At 41.8% G+C, this 22854-nt stretch overlaps 1 pseudogene; it reads right to left on the bottom strand.

Moving 5' to 3' along the window:
* Nucleotides 1-18795: 18795 nt before the first annotated feature.
* Nucleotides 18796-20524, bottom strand: LOC132824802 (ubiquitin-like FUBI-ribosomal protein eS30 fusion protein; annotated as a pseudogene).
* Nucleotides 20525-22854: the final 2330 nt, after the last annotated feature.

Genomic DNA, 22854 nt, shown 5'->3' with positions numbered 1-22854 from the left:
CTATCTATGAGTCGTCTTGCCAAGGACTTAATTGGAATTTGTGATGATGCTGTCACTTTATAAAGGTTATTTTGTCCTTGTTTTTTTTCAAGAGAGGTCGAAATGGCAGACGTGCTGAAATGTCTGGTTTAACAATGGCAGGAGGGTGGCCAGTTCTCCCAGTTCAGGTTTTTCTAGTTTGCTTTAGTTGTAACACTGAGATGCTGCTGGTTTAGCCAGTACAGAAGCTGCTGCAGTCCAGAGAAAGGTTCCAAGCTTCAGCAGGACACTTCCAACTGAATTTTTCTCTCCTGAAATTGCTTTAGAAGTTACTCCCCACTGCCTGTATGAACCTATGGTTGAGGTTATCTTTTGCCAAGCGGTCTGTTTTATGGGATGTTGTTGGACTGGAGCAGTTCCTTAGTTAAGTTATTCCAAATTTCATTTTCCTTTGTTTGTTTCAATTGTAGTATTTAAATAAATTCTGTTTTGCTTAAAGCCGAGTGGTTTGTCCAGCTGCATAACACATTGAATATCCACTCCACACCTGCCTTTAAAACAAAAAGTAGTAAGGGTTTAGGCTACCCTCTTAAAATAGTTAGGGTCTGGACTGGTTCATAACAGGATTGAAGTGATAAAATTGCACAGTCACCACCCACCTCCATCCTGCCCAATTAAGTGCCATCCCTGCTACCAAGGAGAAAGTGAGGACTGCAGATGCTGGAGATCCGAGTCAAAAAGTGTGGCACAGAAAAAGCACAGCCAGTCAGGGAGCATCAGAGGAGCAGGAAAATCGACGTTTCAGGCATAAACATTTCTTCAAGAATGTGATGACAAAACATCAATTCTCCTACTCCTTGGATGCTGCCTGACTTATTATGCTTTTCCAACACCACACTTTTTGATCCATGCTATCAATCTCACCAAAAAAGAGGACGTAAAATGCATCTGTAGGTGTTATTTTTATAGAGCAAAATGTAATTTTTTGATAGTTGTCTATTGTGAAACTAATAGTGTGATATAAGGTTGTAAAATATTTATACATGACACCATTTAGTTTACAGGTTAAATTTGGAACTTGAAATCAGGGGATGCGTTACCTACAAAACAACACCCTTATCTATTCAGAGTAATGAGCTCAAGTGAGGGTAGAGATTAAGTTCATGATGAACATTTATATTACTGAACTGAGTCATAGAGCAGAAGCTTACTGGGGTCTGAGCAACATGGGCTATGATGAGATTAGTGGTAGAATTAGCCAAGCCATCCAGAGAGGCCTACCTGGGCATCAGGAGCATTTTGCTGCACCTTTTTATGGAAGGTGAGTTTCTCACTATGAAGGAGAGGTGGCAAATGGAGTTTAATGCAGACTAGTGTGAGGTGATTCACTTTGGTCGGAGTAACCGGAATGCAAAGTACTGGGTAATGGTAAGACTCTTGGTAGTGTAGATGAGCAGAGAGATCTCGGTGTCCAGGTACACAGATCCTTGAAAGTTGCCATCCAGGTTGACACGGTTGTTAAGAAGGCATACAGTGTTTTAGCTTTTATTAATAGAGGGATCGAGTTCCAGAGCCATGAGTTAATGCTGCAGCTGTACAAAACTCTTGTGCGGTTACACTTGGAGTATTATGTACAGTTCTGGTCACCACATTATAAGAAGGATGTCAAAGCTTTGGAAAGGATGCAGAGAAAATTTACGAGGATGTTGCCTGTATGGAGGGAAGGTCTTATAAGGAAAGGCTGAGGGACTTGTGGCTGTTTCGTCGTAGAGGAGAAGGTTGAGAGGTGACTTAATAGAGACATATAAGATAATCAGAGAGTTAGATAGGGTGGACAGGGAGAGCCTTTTTCCAAATATGGTGATGGCGAGCACGAGGGGGCATTGCTTTAAATTGAGGAGTGATAGATCTAGGACAGATGTCAGAGGTAGTTTCTTTACTCAGAGAGTAGAAAGGATATGGAATGCTTTGCCTGCAACGGTAGTAGATTTGCCAACTTTAAGTACATTTAAGTCGTCATTGGACAAGCATATGGACGTACATGGAATAGTGTAGGTTAGATGGGCTTCAGATTGGTATGACAAGTCGGCGCAACATCGAGGGCTGAAGGGCCTGTACTGCGCTGTAATGTTCTATGTTCTATGTTCTATGACACTGAGTCATGTGGTGTCCATGGGCATAAGTAAAATGTGATGGCTGCAAATTTACTATCAATATTTAACTCCTGTAAAGATGACAAATTAATAGCCTTTCTGGAGCTTGGAAGGTAATGATAGAGAGAGTTCCAGGCGTGGCACATTGGCTCAGTTATTAGCACTGTTGCTGCACAGTGCCAGGGACCTGGATTTGATCCCAGCCTCAGGTGACTGGCTGTGTGGAGTTTTGCACATTCTCCCTGTGTTTGCTTGGGTTTCCTCTGCTTGGTCCGGTTTCCTTCCACAGTCCAAAGATGTGCGGGTTAGGTGAATTGGCCATGTTAAATTACCATAGTGTCTAAGGATGTGCAGGTGAGTTAGCCAAGGGAAATATAAGGTTACAAGGATAGAGGGGGAGGGGAGGGTGGTCTGACTGGGATGCACTTTGGAGGGTTGGTGTGGACTTGATGGGCCGAATGGTCTACTTCCACACTAGGAGAAAAAAAGAAGCGCTGGAAGGAATTTGTTTGTATTTGGGAGAGTTTTACAAGCAGAAAGCAGAAACATTGAAGATGATTGGCTTACTTTCAGTCAGATGGCTGAAGCTTTGGCTTTGCTGAAAGTAACCACTCATAGCTTGGAAACCTTTTGGTTTCAGTTGACAGAATTGTTAGCCGAAATTAAAAATAAGAACACAGTTCACCTGGAGAAAGAACTTGGTTAGAAAACATTAGAAATAAGTTATTCAGTAAAAAAAAAATCTGGTTAGAATCCTGAAGGGATTATTTAAAACTGAGAAAATCTAAGCTTGATTGTATGAATCCTCAAGGTTGGGGCTATCAGACTCTCAAGACTGGGAATTGAAAGCAACAGTTAAGTCAAACCTATAAATGCGACTGAGATGGGAATTTGCTCAGGTGTTTGATTACTGTAAAGGGATGCTATTAGGATAGATGAAATATATTTGCTGAGTGTATTGAAATTTTTCAAACTGTATGTAAATAGTTTGGTTTATTGTATCTTTTCTTCTTTTCACTTAAGTAATAAGCTTCTGTTTTATCGTTTAAACGAGATCGCATTGTGTGCTTTTTCAGTGAAAGACAACTTCATTAAAAAAGAGAACAAAATATAACCTATCAAACCAAATTTCAATCTAAGATATGACTTGTCAGCTGGGATCAGAATAATAGCATAAAAGAGCAACTTCTCACTTCAGTCAGTTCGACTTGAATTCAGTCTGGCAGTGTGCTTCAACAGAGTAAAGAATTTACTAAAGACAACAATTCCTAGATTTCCACTTTTAGCTGGAGCCATGCAGACTCTATTGCTGGCTGTTTCAGATGAGCGATGGTAGAAAATGCAGTCCAGTTTTGCCATTGTCATTATTGTATAGTTTGAGCTGGTATAGAAAATTTGGTGCAATAGAAAACTGGGGGTGGAGACTTCCCTTCTTGAAAAGTGATGGTGGAAATATTTGGTCGGGGGGGGAGGTTAATTGGGTGGATTGACATCAGGGGCGAATTAGAGTCAGAGAGATATAACCTAACAGCACGGAAACAGACCCAACTTGTCCTTGCCAACCAGATATCCCAAACTAACGTAGTCCAATTTGCTAGCACTTGACCCATATTTCTCTAAACCCTTCCTATTCATAAACCCATCCAGATGCCTTGTACCGGCCTCCACCACCTCCTCTGGCAGCTCATTCCATACACGCATCACCCTCTGCGTGAAAACGTTTCCTCTTAGGTCCCTTTTATATCTTTCCCCTCTCACCCTAATCCTATGCCCTCTAGTTCTGGACTTCCCCAACCCAGGGAAAAGACCTTGTCTATTTACCCTATCCATGCGCCTCATGATTTTATCAACTTCTATGAGGTCACCCCTCAGCCTCCGACACTCCAGGGAAAACAGCCCCAGTCTGTTTAGCCTCTCCCTATAGCTCAAATCCTCCAACCCTGGCAACATTCTTGTAAATCTGTTCTGAACCTTTCAAGTTTCACAACATCCTTCCACTAAGATGGAGACCAGAATTGCATGCAATATTTCAAAAGTGGCCTAACCAATGTCCTGCACAGGCGCAACATGACCTCCCAACGCCTATACTCAATACTCTGACCAATAAAGGAAAGCATACCAAATGCCTTCTTCACTATCCTATCTACCTGTGGCTCGACTTTCAAGGAGCTATGAATCTGCACTCCAAGGTCTCTTTGTTCAGCAACACTCCCTAGGACCTTACCATTAAATGTACAAGTCCTGCTCTGATTTGCTTTTCCAAAATGCAGCACCTTGCATTTATCTAAATTAAACTCTACCTACCACTCCACAGCCCACTGGCCCATCTGGTCAAGAGCCCATTGGCCCATCTGGTCAAGATCCCAGTGTACTCTGAGGTAATCTTCTTCGCTGTTCACTACACCTCCACTTTTGATGTCTATCTCTATCACAGGACCTCAGCTCTGGGCAGGAAAGCCAAGACTTGATTTTTCTGCCTAGCTGCAATTGAGGCCAATTTAATGACAATTGAAGAGTCTCATCCTGCCTGACCCTCAATGAGGTAAACCCCAGCTGGGATGAGGAAGTGTTGGCCGACCCACTGGTAAATCAGAGCATACAGGCTGTTTGCGTGGGCTGCGGATCCTCAATACACACAAGCTTGTGGAAGACTGAGCAATTGGAGCTCAGGCAGTGGGTGGTCACTGAGAGTCAACCCCTGTCGTGGTAAGGCTATTGGCCCCTAATGTTCTTCAGGGATTGATTTAAACCTGTCAGTTGGTTTATTTAAAATGGTAAAGCACTTTGCAAGTTAGGAAGCTGACATTTCAGCAAACCAAAAGCAAAGTATCAGAGCAGAGTCACAACATTGTGTACAGAGAGCACATATAAAAGGTAAGCTCTCAGAATGGTGGGGTGAAATAAACACCCACTATCCTCACTTCAAATTTCCCCTGCCTACCTCTCTCACTAACCCCCAAAACCTGACCCAAACAACACCACCCTTTCCCAATGGCGATCGTCGTGTGGGTGTCTGGCATGCAGTATCCCAACAGCATCCATATTCTCCAATGTGGTGCCGGGAGAAATTGAGCACTGCAGATACTGGAGATCAAAGTCAAAGAGTGTGGTGCTGATGAAGAGCTTATGCTCAAAACATCAATTCTCCTGCTCCGTGGATGCTGCCTGACTGGCTGTGCTTTTCCAGCCCCACACTCGGTGGCACCACATTGGAGTCAAAAAGTTTATGAGCCTCTTTAGGGTAAGGGGGGAAGATACAAAAGAGACCTAAGGGGCAACATTTTCACGCAGAGGGTAGTACGTGTATGGAATGAGCTGCCAGAGGAAGTGGTGGAGGCTGGTACAATTGCAACATTTAAGAGGCATTTGGATGGGTATATGAATAGGAAGGGTTTGGAAGGATATGGGCCGGGTGCTGGATTGGGTTGGGATATCTGGACGGAACGGATGGGTTGGACCAAAGGGTCTGTTTCCATGCTGTACATTTCTATGACTCTATGACTTCCAGCCTCTGAGTGCAGCTGCTAAAGGCAGCCATGGCTTCCTGCTCCAAGCTTGTTATTCCAAAGGAAGCTGATCAGTTGTTTCCCTCATGGAAACACTCCCATTTTCAGACATAACCCAACAGTGAGAAAATCCAACTCCAGGGCAGGACTGAGTACAACACTCTTAATCTACTTTTATCCCAGGTTATACTTGTTTTGCGAGGGCCTCAGTTCAAGTTCCATCTGCTCCAGAGGTGTTGTGATATTTTCTCGTCAACCTGCCCAGAGATGTTATGTCATTGTTTTGTGGGCATTGATTAACAAAGTGTTTTGTTTCTATACAGTCATGACCACATTAAAACAATCCTTCAGGGCACCACAACACGTAGAATTACTGCAAGTTAGCACGGAACTGTAGTTTGATAGGGAAGGTAGAAAGTGAGTGAATTGGCTATTGAAAACCACTGAAAGTCCGATTTGAGGGTGGAAGTAGAACATTATGTGGAGGCGACATCTCCAGTCAGCTGTCTATGTGCATTTGCACGCCCTGTTCTGACTCTGCCTTGTTGTTACGTTGCAATCAAGGTTCGTGATTTTTAATTCCAGATATTCACAGAATTCAAATTCCACCAAATTCCAAATTCTGCCAGGTGTGGTGAGAACCCGGGTCCCCAGACATTCATTGAATTTTCTGGACTAATAGTCTTGCAATGGTACAGCAAGGCCATCACTTCTCCAAGGAATACAGCCCCAGCTTCTCCAATCCATCCACATAGCTGGATTGAAACATGCCGATGGCCAGATGCTATAAGATGTTTCCGCTGCTGGGAGAGTCGAAGTTTCATACACTCAAACTCAGGAAAAGCAGTATGTAGTGTACAGTATGTTGTATGGTACAACTAACACTGGTCTTCATCATCTTTGCAATATTGTTATCATGTTACTAAAGTATCATTTCACTTGTGGGAATATAAAGGGAAATATTTCAGGAAAGAAATTAAGAACAAGCCGGAACAACAGTGGAAAAATATCTCAATATTGACAGCATTCTTTGCTCTTGGGGGAGAAGTCTGCAATCAATTTCTAAATATAATTCTTTGTATATTTTACAGCTCAATGACACAGGGCTACATTTGAGGAAGCCGCTTAAGACAATATTCGGGGGAGTGATGCAGATTGTTTTCTGGACTGAAGCCAAAGCCTCTGTTCATTATATTTAGCTGACCTATTTACATGGGCTGTCAATTATTGAGAAGTGTTGGGCATTCCTGTTTTTCCTTTTTAAAAATAGCAACTTCTTGGAAGATAAGAAGGTAATGAGAGAAGATAAATGAAAAAAAAATGAAATTTAATTAAGTGACTTTGCTTTCTTTTTTTTCCTATTTTGCTCTCTTCAGGTCTCTTTGGTCACAGCGACCTGATGAAGGAGCAGCGCTCTGAAAGCTAGTGCTTCTAAATAAACCTGTTGGACTATAACCTGGTGTTGGGTGATTTTTTAACTTGGTCAACAGATAAAGCTCTGAAGGAAAATGCTCTGTATGTTGTTTGAACTATATACTCAAAATGAATTTATAAAAATGGAATCACTTATTAAATGAATACTGAAATATGATATGTGTCATGATGTGTAAATAATGCTTTATTAAAGGCAGACAATAAGGAAGGACAAATAAAGAACATTATGGTGAATTGACCAGATCAGACAATTGTTTCTTTTCTGTTGACTTTAAGGCACATACAAGGATCATTATTCATTATTTCATTATTTCTTTGTTTAATTAGAACAGAATTTTCTTTAAAGTCATAAGAAATTAGAGTGAGAATAGGCCATTCAGCTGCTTAAACCTGCAGAACCATTCAATAAGATGATGTTTGATTTCCTTTCTGAGCTGCAACTTATCCATCCTATTCCAATATCTCATTGCGACCATTGTATTCAAAACTCTATGGCTGTCTGTCTTGAGTGTACTCAATGACTGAATATCCACCTGAGGTAGAGAATTACAAAGGCTCGCCAACTTTGAATGAAGGAACTCCTCCTCATCTCAGTCTTCAATGGCTATTTGAGACTTTCTCAGCAGGGGAAATATCTTGCAGCATCTGGCTGTGGGCATGTTTCAGTCCAGCTATGTGGATAGATTGAAGAAGCTGGGGCTGGTATTATTCGAAATCTATTAATCCAGAAAACTCAAGGAATGTTCCGGGGACCTGGGTTCTAACCATGCCATGGCAACTGTTGGAATTTGAATTCTATAAGTATTTAAAATTAAGAATCTATTGATGACCATGATCACAATTACAAAGTAACAGCAAGGCAGAGTTGTAACAGTGCATGCAGACAACACATTGACAGCTGATTGTAGGGGAAAATCACATCTGGTTTACCATTGTCCTTCAAATCTGCATTTGACACCACACTCATAGCAATGTGGTCAACTTTCAACTGCCCTCTGAAATGGCCCAGCAAGCCATTCTAATGTTTCATTCGTTAAGGAGTCTCAACACAGAAGTGAGACTGAGTGGGCCACCTGGCTTTGATCTAGAGATTGGAAACAACAATGACAGAAACAGCACTGTCAACACTAAAATGTCATCCTACCTAATATCTGGGAGAGCGGTCTCAGAGACAACCAACAACCTGACTGTCACACTCACCGGAATAATACCTTATAGGCAATGCCCCAGTCACCACCATTACCATTCCCTGGATATGGCCTGTCCCAGACACAGCAGAGGAGAAGTTTTGACAGGGTAGATATGGAAAGTATTTTCCTCTGAAGTGGGAGATCTATACAAGGAGACATTTGAGATCACCCATTTAAAACCGAGATTAGGTAAAACATTTCTTATAGAGGGTTGCAAGTTTTTGGAATTCCTGATGGAAGCAAAACCTTAAGAAAGAGGCAGATGGATTCTTGTTAGGCAAGGGGTTGAAAGTTTCATGGTTAGGTGGGAATATGGATTTGAGGTTCCAGGTTCCTGGTCAGCCATGGTCTTATTGAACAGCAGAGCAGGCTCAAAGGGGTTAATGGTCTACTCCAGCTCCTGATTCCAATGTTTGAATGAGTCTGGACAGAATTGCATTTCATGCATGTTGTGAACTGCTTACAGCTCAGTGTGTGAGGAATGCAGCTCTGGGCTCTTGTGCAGATGATTGGACCGTGGATTGTCTTTTAGAATTGTGGACTGCAGGTGACACTTTATAGGTCACCTGTGATTACTTCTGCCTCACAGAGATTACTAGCATAAATCTACAGTGGTCAGTATCTTGGTCAAGATTGCTGTGCCCAGGATTTGTAATATATGTGACTGGGTGAGGTGTATGTGTAGATGAGGTGTATGTGCAGACCTTTGTTATTGCAGCTGTCTTGAACTGGTCACTGTGAATAGTCGGTTTCGTTGCCCCTTGAACCCCACTCATGCAGGCAAAAAAAAGGCTTATTCTACTCACTCTGGATGTGCTGGCAACTATGTTTCATTTGCATTGCACGTTTGTGATTCAGATAAAGATGGAATACAGTATAGTCAGTGTTCCAGAGAGGAGGGCTCCCTCTCAGCCTTATGTTCCTTTCTGCATTACACTTCCTGTCAACTCCATCAGGTTTGTGCCTGCCACATTTCCACCCATCCATTTTATTTACCTCTTCATCTTCCGACACTGCCCCCTGAGCTTCCACTTCGTAAAGCCAGATGCAGTTGTCCACTCTCCTCCCAGCTAGGCCAGAATGGTAGTGACTGCCTATTATTCCACCCCCTACACCACCCTATGCCCTCCAATGTTCGATCGTCCCCCAACCTTTCACATTGATTGTCCATTCTGCATCATAGCATATTGTCTCCAGTCCCTACACTTGGTTCCCCCAACGTCCCATACAGGGCTGTGCCTCTGATAAGCCCCTTAGTGGGACAGACCCACAGAACTGACTGTTGTGTACAGCTCTGTCCTATTTGGAAAGACAATCCTGACTGATCTCTGTGCAGTCCTCCCCACAGACTTACTGCCAATCCCCAGGCTGGTCACACTGGACTTTAGGACTAACCATGGCCCATAGCTCAGTTTGCTAAGAAAGGTTCTCTAGATCCTGATTACACCTAGTGGCCAGCCCATAGTCCCACTTGATTGTCTAGGGATGATTCCCCTTAGGTTTTCAGACTTGGCCATTTGGTTGAAACGTAGGCAATCCATTTGGGCTGCTCTCAAATGCTGTAAGTTAGACATTGATATAGCACAGTGCCATACAGCAACATGTCCGCCCCCTTGACTGCTCATTGCTGGTAAACGTGATAAGCTGCCCAACTTTCTGTCTGCATTAAAAAGCAAGGTTAGACCAAAGTGCTGCAAGCCCGTCAGTTCGGAACAAAGTGGTGGGGAGTAAAAAGACAAGTGAAAGCAGAGATGTTGGGAATGGCCAAGGAAGCATTACGAAAGCAAGCTAAGAGCCTTAAGATTTGTTCTGCTCTTGACGTGTGAGATGAGATGTGCGTACAAATTGGCCCGATGGCTGCACTGTGATGTATGATGCTGCTGAGCCCTCAGTTTTGAAGTGGTGAACTGTATTGTAATTGAGCTTGAGATGCTCCATGATGACATGATGAGGCTATGCTTTGTTCTGACCAACCTCCATGGATAGAGGAGGAGAGAGGCAGTGCACTCTGCCAGTCACTCTGAATGGAGTGTTCCCTGACCAAGATGGGTATCTGGACAAGACATTGGTGTGCTGCAACTGCCAGGAATCTGCACTAGCATTCTGATCGGGAACTGACACTATCTAATTTCTCTCAACTAGCAATGAGCGTGGAAATGAAGAGAGATTCAGTAACAATATGATGCACCCAAATAGGCTGCTAACTAGCAAGAATCTCTTTTAACTGTTTAGGAAAAATCAAACTGGTTTTCTTGGCTTTGAGAATCTTATCTCTCTGTTCTCATATTTTCCCAACTGACTCGCTAATACCTGCATTATTCAGAGGCTGGGAAAATTCTGCTCCTATACTTTTAATATATTCAATGGGCTCACTATGCAGCACTGTTAACTTGTTTGCTGTCTAAAAAGTTCATTCTAATTCATCCTAATACATTTATATCTGTCTCTGACATTACTTTTAATTAAAATTATAGTGACATTACTCAAGTTTCCTTTCAATTGGTTATTTTAATTAAGCAAATCTATTAATCATTCACACTGATAGATATAAATGATCATAGATCAATTCACCTATTAATTGTGATCTTTGTCAATGCCAATTTATTGTCTGTGGCTTCTTTGATAATTTAGCAAAAAAGCGTTAATTCATTTAATTAGGTATCCTAACTGAAGATTGGTAAAGAAAATTCATTCCAACTCCATGTTGGATAGTGGCTGAGGAACTCCTGTGACACTTTGGTGACATCACTGCCTCTGAGCCAATCCGTTCCAGTTTCAATTCCCACTTTAAGGCATAATGGCCAAGGAGCTGTGCTCATAATGTGACCAAATGGCATCAGCTTGTAAATCCTGCTAACATGCGCTAGATGAAATTCCTGGTCAGCCATCTAATGAGAACATTTGGAGCCTCTATCATCAGTATTCAGAGCATGGTTTGTTGTCATAGTAACCTGGTTTTTGGGGGTGCTGGTTAACTCTATTGGCTAGAAGCGGGCATGGATCAGATAGTGTTCGACTCCCATCCTCACCAGGGTGGAAGTTGTGGCACTATAGGTTGGACCTGCCATCAGGCATTCAACTCGAAGAAGAAAGGGAGCAAGATTAAGTGGTGAAATCCATATGAGTCCAGAGTCGTTTATGAATTTGTCTGATTCCTTGCTGGATGTTTTCAAGGTCCTGATGTTTTAGAGGGCAGGGGATCAGTCTGCAGCACTTTTGGTTACATCGCCCGTGGTGACAGGGTTCTGTGAAATGTCAGCTTCCAAACTGGAGATGATCCTAAAAAAAAGTACTGAATTTCTGTGAAGAAAGGGGAAAAATGAACACAGTACGTGTTGAAACACAGCTTCTTCCCTGCTGTTATTAGTCTTCTGACTGGACCTCTCAAATTTCAAATCTAATGTTGGCCTTGCTTTTTGTACACCTTCCTTGCAGCTGTAACTTTGTATGTCTCGATCTGTTCAATCGCCCTATGGTCTTATATCTTTGTATGTTATGAGCTACTAGCAAAACAAAATTTTTCACTGTAGTTAGGTATTTGTCACAATAACAAATCGAATCAATCAAATCAAATCAAACCAAAGAGTGACAAAGATAAGACTGTTTGTTTTGCAAGTGGGAGAAAAGGGAAAAAAGAGTGTACTCTTTCCCACTGCTCTCTGCCAGTCTCCCTTGAAGTTAAAAAACGTGGAGTAAAAGTCAAAGTAGATGGAGCGGAGTTTGGACACAAACCCAAACCCGTGAGAAACTGTGTTTGGTCGGGACCCACAACAAGTCTGCTCAATGCTGGGTTTAACCCAGTTCGGTTTGTCAATGAGCATGGAACCCCAGCGATCTGTTGTGTAAGTAACTAAAATATTGCAAGAAGGCCATTAACTATGAATATAAACCAGCTGACTGGTTTCCCAAGGTGTGTGGGGCTCTTTGAGAACTGTGTCCTTATACGACAGAATACATAGTTGCATTTTTCTCGGAATACTCACGAAATTTGTTTCAATTTTTCTTCACTGTAGCTGACTACTCATTAGAATTCATTTCTCTCACTTCAGACAAAAAAAGTATATTCAAGAAAATCATTACTTGTAACAAATTAAACAACTGAGGAAAATAATGCCGTCTTTGAAAGTTCCAGTATGATTGAAAGAAATTATCTGGTGCTAGTAATGTTAATTTATTGATGTAATCAGTAGCATTAGCATTGAATATTAATAGTTGTACTTTCAACTGGTTTCATAAGTGTGGCTAGTTGGATGGAGTTGATGCTTGCACACAACTGATCTAGTTTCTACTTGTCTTTATTTTGATGAATTAAAATGGTAAGCATTTATGCCAATAGTTTTTCATCTGTGGATGTGCTTTGCGGTGGCATGGCAAGGTCTAGATCACAGTTAGCTATTTTAGTTAAGAGGTTGGAACAAATTACCGCAGATGCTGGAATCTGAAAACACCAAATGCTGGAGACCACAGTGGGTCAGGCAGCACCCATGGCGAGAGAGCAAGCTCATGGAGTCACCTGATTCAAAATGTTAGCTTGCTGTTTCTCCATGGATGTTGCCTGACCCATGGTGATCTCCAGCATGTATTGTTTTCAGTCATTGTAGTTTAGAAAATGGAATAAATAATATAGACTGTGAAAGTGATATGTTCATGTGCAGATGAACCTCAGGCAGACTCCTCGATGAAGAAGGAGGTCATTGATCGGAGCTTTAGGGAAGTAGTAACTCCAAAGATTGCAGACAGATGGGTGACAGTGAGGGGGACTGGGAGGAAGCAGCAAGTGCAGGGACCCCCTGCGGCCGTTCCCCTCAAGAATAACTATACCGTTTTGGATACTTGTGGGGGGGGACGACTTGCCAGGGGTAAGCAATGGGGTTCAGGCCTCTGGCACGGAGCCTGTCCCCGTTGCTCAGAAGGGAAGGGTGGAGAAGAGCAGAGCAATAGTTATTGGGGACTCAATAGTTCGGGGCACAGATAGGCGGTTTTGTGGGGGCGAGAGAGACTCACGTTTGGTATGTTGCCTTCCAGATGTAAGGGTACATGACGTCTCTGATCGTGTTTTCCGGGTCCTTAGGGGGAAGGGGGAGCAGCCCGAAGTCGTGGTCCACATTGGCACCAACGACACAGGTAGGAAGAGGGATGAGGATGTTAGGCAGGCTTTCAGGGAGCTAGGTTGGAAGCTCAGAGTTAGAACAAACAGAGTTGTTGTATCTGGTTTGTTACCCATGCCACATGATAGAGAGTCAAGAAATAGGGAGAGAGAGCAGTTAAATGCGTGGTTACAGGGATGGTGCAGGAGGGAGGGATTCCTGTATCTGGATAACTGGGGTTCTTTCTGGGGAAGGTGGGACCTCTATAAACAGGATGGTCTACACCTGAACCTGAGGGGCACCAGTATCCTTGGGGGAGGTTTGCTAGTGCTCTTTGGGGGGGTTTAAACTAACTCTGCAGGGGCTTGGGAACCTAGACTGTAGCTTTAGAGTGCAGGACCAGGAGTGTAGGGAGGTTAGGAACATAGCATCAATCTCGAAGGAGGGTGCCTGTAAACAGGAAGGTGGCTTGAAGTGTGTATACTTCAACGCGAGAAGTATACGAAATAAGGTAGGTGAACTTGCAGCGTGGGTTGGTACCTGGGGTTTCGATGTTGTGGCTATTACGGAGACATGGGTAGAACAGGGACAGGATTGGCTGTTGCAGGTTCCAGGGTTTAAATATTTTAGTAGGGTCAGAGGTGGAGGTAAAAGAGGGGGAGGTGTGGCATTGTTTGTCAAAGATAATATTACAGCGGTGGAAAGGACGATGGATGAAGACTCGCCATCTGAGGTAGTTTGGGCTGAGGTTAGAAATAGGAAAGGTGAGGTCACCCTGTTAGGAGTTTTCTACAGGCCTCCTAATAGTCCTAGAGATGTAGAAGAAAGGATTGCGAGGATGATTCAGGAGAAGAGTGAAAGTAATAGGATGGTTGTTATGGGGGACTTTAACTTTCCAGATATTGACTGGGAAAGCTATAGCTCGAGTACGTTAGATGGGTCGGTGTTTGTCCAATGTGTGCAGGAGGGTTTCCTGACACAATATGTAGACAGGCCAACAAGAGGTGAGGCCATACTGAATTTGGTTCTGGGTAACGAACCAGGCCAGGTGTTAGAATTGGAGGTAGGTGAGCACTTTGGGGACAGTGACCACAAGGCATTGAGGGTGTGTTGGAGGTTTGGATTAGGAATTGGCTGGCTGGAAGAAAACAGAGGGCAATTGTTGATTATAGAGGTGCATCTTGGAGTGCAGTTACTAGCGGTGTTCCGCAAGGATCTGTTTTGGGACCATTGCTGTTTGTCATTTTTATAAATGACCTGGAGGAGGGGCTAAAAGGTTGGGTGAGCAAGTTTGTGGATGATTCTAAAGTCGGTGGAGTTGTTGACAGTGAGGAAGGATGTGGCAGGTTACAGCGGGATATAGATAAGCTGCAGAGCTGGGCAGAAAGGTGACAAATGGAGTTCAATGTAGGTAAGTGTGAAGTGATTCACTTTGGTAAGAGTAACAAGAAGATGGGGTATTGGACTAATGGTCGGATACTTGGTAGTGTGGATGAGCAGAGGGATCTTGGTGTCTACAGATCTCTGAAAGTTGCCACCCAGGTAAATAGTGCTGTGAAGAAGGCATATGGCGTACTGGCTTTTATTGGTAAGAGGAATTGAGTTCCGGAGTCCTGAGGTCATGTTGTAGTTGTATAAGACTCTGGTACGGCCGCATCTGGAGCATTGTGTGCAGCTTTGGTCGCCATAATATAGGAAGGATGTGGAGGCACTGGAACAGGTGCAGAGGAGGTTTACCAGGATATTGCCTGGTATGGTAGGAAGATCATTTGAGGAAAGGCTGAGGCACTTGGGGCTGTTTTCATTGGAGAAAAGAAGGTTTATGGGTGACTTGATAGAGGTGTACAAGATGATTAGGGGTTTAGATAGGGTTGACCATGAGAACCTTTTTCCACGTATGGAGTCAGCTATTACAAGGGGGCATAGCTTTAAATTAAGGGGTGGTAGGTATAGGACAGATGTTAGGGGTAGATTCATGAGTTCATGGAGTGCCCTGCCAGTAGCAGTGGTGGACTCTCCCTCTTTTTGGGCATTTAAACGGGCATTGGATAGGCATATGGAGGATAGTGGGCTCGTGTAGGTTAGGTGGGCTTGGATCGGTGCAATATCGAGGGCCAAAGGGCCTGTACTGTGCTGTATTTTTCTATGTTCTATGTTCTAAGGCAAGGGGTTAAGGAAAGAAGATGTGGGAATTTTGATTGGATGGCAATCAAATCGTGCGTGAGTCTATGAAATCCAAAGGAAAATATTGGAAGAAGTCTTAAAACCAAGGACGTTTCCTGCTACTGGTGTCATAAGATAATAAATTGTCACTGAGGTTGGGGACCACAGATTGTGAGCCACATACCCGAAGATGCCTCATCAGGTTCCTTTCCACACACTGATCAATTCAATTCTGACCAGTCAAGTTTCAGCATCACATTTCATTTGTAAGTTGAGATTTCTCAGAATTCTGTCAAGGCAGACTGCTCTTATATAACTCCAAGTGGCATTTCCAACTGGTAATTGCTACAGCTGGGACCTTGTCACAAGACTTCTTATCCTTTGACCCTGTGTTGCATGGGAAACCTAAAGGAAGGGAATGCAAGATGACAAATGTCTGCTTTATTCCTTCAGCTTCTATATGAGAATACTGATAATTAATATTGTCAATTGTCTTCCAAGAAGCATTCTTTTAAAAAATGTAAAAGAGAGGTTGGAACAAACATATTTGTATCTTTTCCCCTAGATTTAATGCAGCAGCGCAAACATAATAAAGAACTGTCTTCAGTGAACAGTTTAATTGGGAATGAACATCCTGTCTTAGTTTGGATTTCAGTGCAGTTGGATCTAAGCTGATTCCAAGAACCCGGCCCAGGTCATGGGAAATCTGGAGGCCAGTAGCAGTGGTCTAATTACAAACTAGGCTCAGCTCCAAGTTTTCCTCACACATAAATTTATCTTGACAAATATTAGAAATTTGTCCTTTTTTTTAACAAGAATGTTGAGGAAAACTGTCAGAGTTTCTACAGAATTTTGTTTCTGTACCTTCCTATAGTTGTGCTAATACCAGACCAACACTAGGATTGTTGGCCCATGTACAGTAAGTTATGGAAAGTCCCTTGCAATTGCTTGTGCACTCTATGGCTACCAGAGTGAATTTACAGACACATTTGTCTTTTTCAACAGCTACAAGTTGCATTCCATTGCAATGCTGTTACTAGTCTGTCTAGAATTAAAGCATGGTTTATGACAACACTTCTTTTAAATATATTAGTTCCTGTGACACAGCCTGTCACAATTTTTAAATTGTATTTTGTTTTGGCTTCATAATGTATTGTCAACAATGTAACCTTTTGAGTTTGGCAACACCATGTGAGATCTGCTCATGATGTGCGCAAGGTTTTCAGTATTCCTATTTATAGCACTTACTACCTATGCAACAGTTGTTTGCCAGGGTGTTTCCATTATACCCAAGACCTTTGTTTTAAGTTCTTTGGTTAGTATGCTAAAGTGATATACTTATTGAGTCATAGAAATGTACAGCATGGAATCAGACCTTTCGGTCCAGCTTGTCCATGTCAACCAGATATCCTAAACTGATTTAGATCTATTGGTCAGAATTTGGCCCATATCCCTGTTAACCCTTCCTATTCAAATACCCATTCAGATGTCTTTTAAATGTTGTTATTGTACCAGCCTCCACCACTTCCTCTGGCAGCTTATTCCACACATGCATCACCCTCTGTGTGTAAAATTGCCCCTTAGGTCCCTTTGAAATCTTTCCCCTCTCTCACCTTAAACCTAAGCCTTCCAGTTTTGGACACCCCTACCCTGGGGAAAAAGACCTTTGCTATTCACCCTATCCATGTCCCTCATTATTTTATAAACCTCTATCAGGTCTCCCCCTCAGCCTCTGATGTTCCAGAGAATATAGTCCCAGCTGCTTCCTATAGCTCAAACCCTCCAGCCCTGGGAACATCCTTGTAATCTTTTCTGAATCTTTCAAGTTTAACAACATCCTTCCTTTTGCAGAGAGACCAGAATTGTGTGCAATATTCCAATGTCGACTATTCAGTCCTCTAAAAGATGGCACCACCTACTCAACTCTTGCCTTGACTATCTCTTTACAGATGACTTAACACTTTCCATAAACTGACAATCCTGACTACATGCTTCCTTACACTTGAAATAGCAGCACAGAGGAAAAAATAGACAGATATAGAAAGAAAGAGGCAAGAAAACTTGAAAAATGAGAAACATTTGAAGAAGATCAATAGAATTTGAGTGCAGATAAAGAAATAGGAAGCAAAGAGCAAGAGAAATAAAATGATGGGATCAGAAGATGAACAGAGAAAACTGAAAGAGAGAAACGCTGATACAAACGTGACCAAACAAGGTTAAAAGATGTCTTATTTGATGACTGGTCATCTGAAGATCTCTGAAATCTCTTTGAGACAGGTGAAAATTAAGTTTCTTGTCCAATATCAAGCACTGCCATCTTTGCTCATGCCAGAGGGTGACAGCGTTATCTTGCTGTCTCCTGCTCACTGCTCCAAGTTCCACAGTGTGAATTGGCCTTCCTATTCACCGATCACCAGTCACTGCAGGGACATACTGTTAATCACTACTAGTTAACCAAATCCAAGGATTTAAGCAGAATGACGATTGGAGGATATATATTTAGTTGCTAAATCCTTTTTGTCTCCTTTATTGGGCTGTTTCCAAACTATTGGTAATGTCCTCAACCTTTTCATAATGGTCTGTTTTTCAGAACTTTAGGATAAACTTTAGGATTGTCAGTCCCTGGTGATTTGTTTGTTTAAGCCTAACCCATCCAGGATTCCATCTTTATTAAAATCATTCATTTTATGTTGAATACGTTGATTTGGCAATGACTTAATATTGATGTCCTGTTTTTTGAATACTGTGGCCCTTTGTAGTATTAATTACCCATTCCTTTCTTTCACTATTTCTTATGTATATTTTATTGTTTTTACCATCACATTAGCTATCTTCTTACTGCCCAAATACTGAAATAATATTTTTACTAAAAGTTAAATTCTGCTGCTATGTTTTTCCTACATTGTTTTGCCTCTGATTTAGGGTAAAATTGACTGTTTTATCAAACCATAGGGCTGTTCTTTCATTACTGAGAAATTAACTGGCAGCACTTTAGGCTGAGGGGAGAGGTTGAGACATTCATGGTCACTTCAGCCGGTGCAGGAATTGAACACACACTTTAGGCTTTGTTCTGCATTGCAAACCAACCGTACAGCCAACTGAGTGAACTAATCCCCTTTCCTCATCCATTTACCTTGCTCATCACAAAGTCTGTCTTGCCCAATCCCTCAACAGGATACGTAAAGGTTACTTTTCTTCATATCAGTTTTAATCTGCACCTTTTTTTTTGCCGGAAAAGATTTTAAAAAATCGCACTACTGGATTTGAATACCATACAAGCCAATTACTTCATTTGAAATAGTTCCAGACAAATGAGCCAGTTCATATGAGACTGAGGCATGGATTTCAGTTCATTGAATGAAATTAACTGAGTTTCTGACGACAAACACGAATTTGCGTTTGAATTTGGTCCCTTTCTCTTTCCAAAGCATGGCACAACTTTTACAGAACAGCAATTATACTGCATGCCCTTCTTTATATGGCCAATCTTTATTTTCTTCTTCTCCAGTTTTGCAACCTTGGGAGTTTGATCTTTTAACTTTTTGAGCTTGAGCAAGGAATCCATGGACCTTGCCACCTAACAACCAAGCAACTACTTCGAGAGTGCAGTGCTCACTGATGCCACATTGGCCTAAGGTTGGCATCATCAACTAAGGGAGTGCCAGCCAAGAAGACTACTTGGTCAACAGCAGAGACTCCTTTCAGGGATTCGACATGGGCCTTAATTTTCCCAATAGTCTCTTTCCCAGTCACATCAAGAGTGTGAGTCTTTTGAACTTGTAGAAACAGCTGCCTGATTGCTTTAAGTAAAGTCAGTCATGTTTAAAAGACTAGGTATATTTGTTTATATTTGTATTGCCACAACTATCAGCTATGTTCCCAGTATAGTCAGTGATCATATGTTTGGAATTCCCTTCCACAAACAACATTAAATACAGTTGATTTTAAATCTGCGATAGATCATTTTTTGTTAAGCAAAGCTGTTTTGGGATATGGGCCAGAGACAGGTATGTGGAATTAGGCCATTGATCATTTATGATCTCATTGAGTGGTAGGACAGTCTGGTGGGGCTGAACGGACTACACCTGTTCCTATGTTCGTCTGTCATTCATTTATTCATTTACTAAGGATTATGATTGAAGTTAAAGTGGAGCAGCTTTGGAACCAAATCTTTGGTTTAAACAGATTAAAAGTTAATTTAGTGTAAACTAATGCTGAAGGTTCCTTAAGAATAAAGATACACAGTAATCAATTAAATAATTATTAGATACAAAAATTAAAATGAATCCAGATAAAGCAAAAGAATAATTATATGAAGAAATTCCCAATAAACTGGTGGGGTATACAGTTGGCTTCCTTCTCACTGAATTGAAGAAGTTAATATGTGAGTCCAGTTCTGCAGCTGCACTGGTACCTGTAGTTGGGTAGTTGGTGTTTTCTTGTACAGGTGGATTCAGTAGGTTAGCAGATTTTGAGACAAAGGTATGGGTCCTTGTTCTTTTTCAATTCGGTGGATTTGACACTTCCACATTGCTCCGCTTTCATTCACAGAGCAGAAATTTATTTTTGCATATCTTTCTCTTAGAGTCATTGAGTTAAAGAGATGTGCATCACGGAAACAGACCCTTCGGTCTAACTCGGCCATACCCACCAGATATCCGAAATAAATCTGATCCCTTTGCTAGCACTCAGCCCATATCCCTCTAAACCCTTCCTATTCATATACTCATCCAGATGTCTTTTAAATGTCGAAACTGTACCAGCTTCCATCACTTCCTCTGGCAGCTTATTCCATACACACACCAGCCCTGCATTAAAAAAAATTGCTCCTTTGGCCCTCTAGTCAAAATCCTGCTCTGATAATGTTTCTCAAAGTTGTTTTCCTGGGGTTCTGTATGTAGGACAGCTGGAGAGTCAGTTTTTAGCTTGCAACACACAATGCCCCAGACTCTTGAGTCATTTTTCTAACTTTGAGAGCTGTTAGCATAGGTTCTGGAGCTAGTCTCCTCCATTGTCTTTTAGCTGAGGCAATCATATTTCCAAATTCCTGAGCCATCATTTTGACCAGTCACACTTTGATGTCTGTTGAGGTAGATAGAGCAACTCGCACCTTAGAAGGACCATTGTGTTGCTCAGGAACAGCTGAATTCTAACTGTCTCTTTCATGATTTGAGCTTGAGATAATACAGTCCAATAGAATTTGAAGTAGTCCGACACAAAAAGCACAATCGGTTATGGCCTTCGCCTTGAAGAGATTTTTGACTTGACTTCCAGTATGCAGATTGTTATAATCTAGTTTTGAGGCCTGAACTGACCTTTGTCCCACTTCTGCATTGGCCACGTTTTAAAAAGCGAGGTTTTATAACCAATGTTATATTAGACTGTATGCAGCTTTATATCAGAAACAAGGAACTGGTTCTTAAAATTAACAAATAAATAACATTTATTTATTTTTAAAAAACTCCAACAAAGATGCAAAGATTACTATGAAATGGTAATACATTTCAAATACATCCACTACCCTTCTTGAAAAGTAACATCAAGGTGAAGAAAGGCTTATTCACAGACTTTAATGGAGAAGATTTTCAGAGAAAGAGAGAGAAGGCAAAGGCTGTTGTCCTTGTGGGAATTTCTTTTTGACTGTTAAGAAACCAGTATTTTATGACCATTAACTGGGTCATGTGACCTCTCTCTGAAAGTATTGTAGACTTTGTGTCTCCAACCAAATAATCTGTTCTTTGCAAAAACAGTGTTGGCTACAGCAGCAGCAATGCCTTTTCCTTTGCAATGTGTTCTTCTCAATAAGTTTATGATATAATATATCCAACAAATTATATTACAAATTAATATTGGAGAGATAACACATCATCATAACAAGATAAGCTTAAGTTTCTTTCTCTCTATACAGACTCTATAAAGTCCACTTTAGCAATAATTTATAGGCTTATTACACAAAACTTATAAATACATAAAGCATACAAAATGAACATTACTGCCTCTCAAGAAATGGAACATTAAAGTATGAATAAATGATTAGACAGCAAAGCAAGCTGACAGTAGACTGAGGGTCATGTCCATTAACACTTTCTTTAGGTTGGAACCTTGTGTGGATAAGCACAAATCATAAGACCATAAGACATAGGAGTGGAAGTAAGGCCATTTGGCCCATCCAAATGATGGGCATTTCAACTCCACTTACCAGCATTCTCCACGTAGCCCTTAATTCCTTGTGACATCAAGAATTTATCAATCTCGGCCTTGAAGCCATTTAGCGTCCCGGCCGCCACTGCACTCTGCGGCAATGAATTCCACAGGCCCACCACTCTCTGGCTGAAGAAATGTCTCTGCATTTCTGTTCTGAATTTACCCCCTCTAATTCTAAGGCTGTGCCCACAGGTCCTAGTCTCCTCGCCTAACAGAAACAATTTATTCGCGTCCACCCTTTCCAAGCCATGTATTATCTTGTAAGTTTCTATTAGATCTCCCCTTAACCTTCTAAAGTCCAATGAATACAATCCCAGGATCCTCAGCCGTTCCTTGTATGTTCGACCTGCCATTCCAGGGATCATCCATGTGAATCTCCGCTGGACACGCTCCAGTGCCAGTATGTCCCTCCTGAGGTGTGGGACCCGAAGCTGGACACAGTACTCCAAATGGGGCCTAACCAGAGCTTGATAAAGGCTCAGTAGCACATCGCTGCTTTTATATCATGTTCAATGAATGTGATGAGCTCAAACACCTGCAAAGGCCACAAAGTTGCTAGCAAGGGGGATCGTTTAACGTGTCCAAGCAAATTTATTGGCCGTTAATCCTTGATACAACAGGAATTTTTAAAAAATTACTGACATCCTAACAATTTTCTGTGAAGGAAAGCTGAACCTACTTTGTTTATCTTTGAAATGTCCCTGACCTATAGAAGTATGCTTTTCCCATTTTTTCTTGTCTGATTTCTCTTTTCTGATTTCTATATACTCTTGAACGGGTGTTAGTTAGCTCGCTTGGCTGGATGGTTAGAGTGTGGTGCAGAAAGAAGCCAAAACTGCAGGCTCAATGCCCAGACTGACAAGGAACTCTACCTCCTTCCCTTACCACATGTTTATGTAGTAGTGACCCTCAAGCTATGCATAACCAATTGTTTCCATCTAATGGAGAGAAATGTCAGTGGTACTTTGTGGACAATGGCTGTTTACCATACTCCTAAATTTTGTATTCCTTTCTATTTAACTTTCTTTATGATATTCCCTCTATATTCAAATCAAAGATGTGCAGGTTTAGGTGAATTGCCCATGCTAAATTGCCCATAGTGTTCAGCGATGTGTAGGTTTAGGTGCATTAGTCAGGG

Source organism: Hemiscyllium ocellatum, chromosome 19, assembly GCF_020745735.1.
Source record: "Hemiscyllium ocellatum isolate sHemOce1 chromosome 19, sHemOce1.pat.X.cur, whole genome shotgun sequence".
In the NCBI taxonomy this organism is placed as follows: domain Eukaryota; kingdom Metazoa; phylum Chordata; class Chondrichthyes; order Orectolobiformes; family Hemiscylliidae; genus Hemiscyllium; species Hemiscyllium ocellatum.
This window is presented reverse-complemented; position numbering and strand designations above follow the sequence as displayed.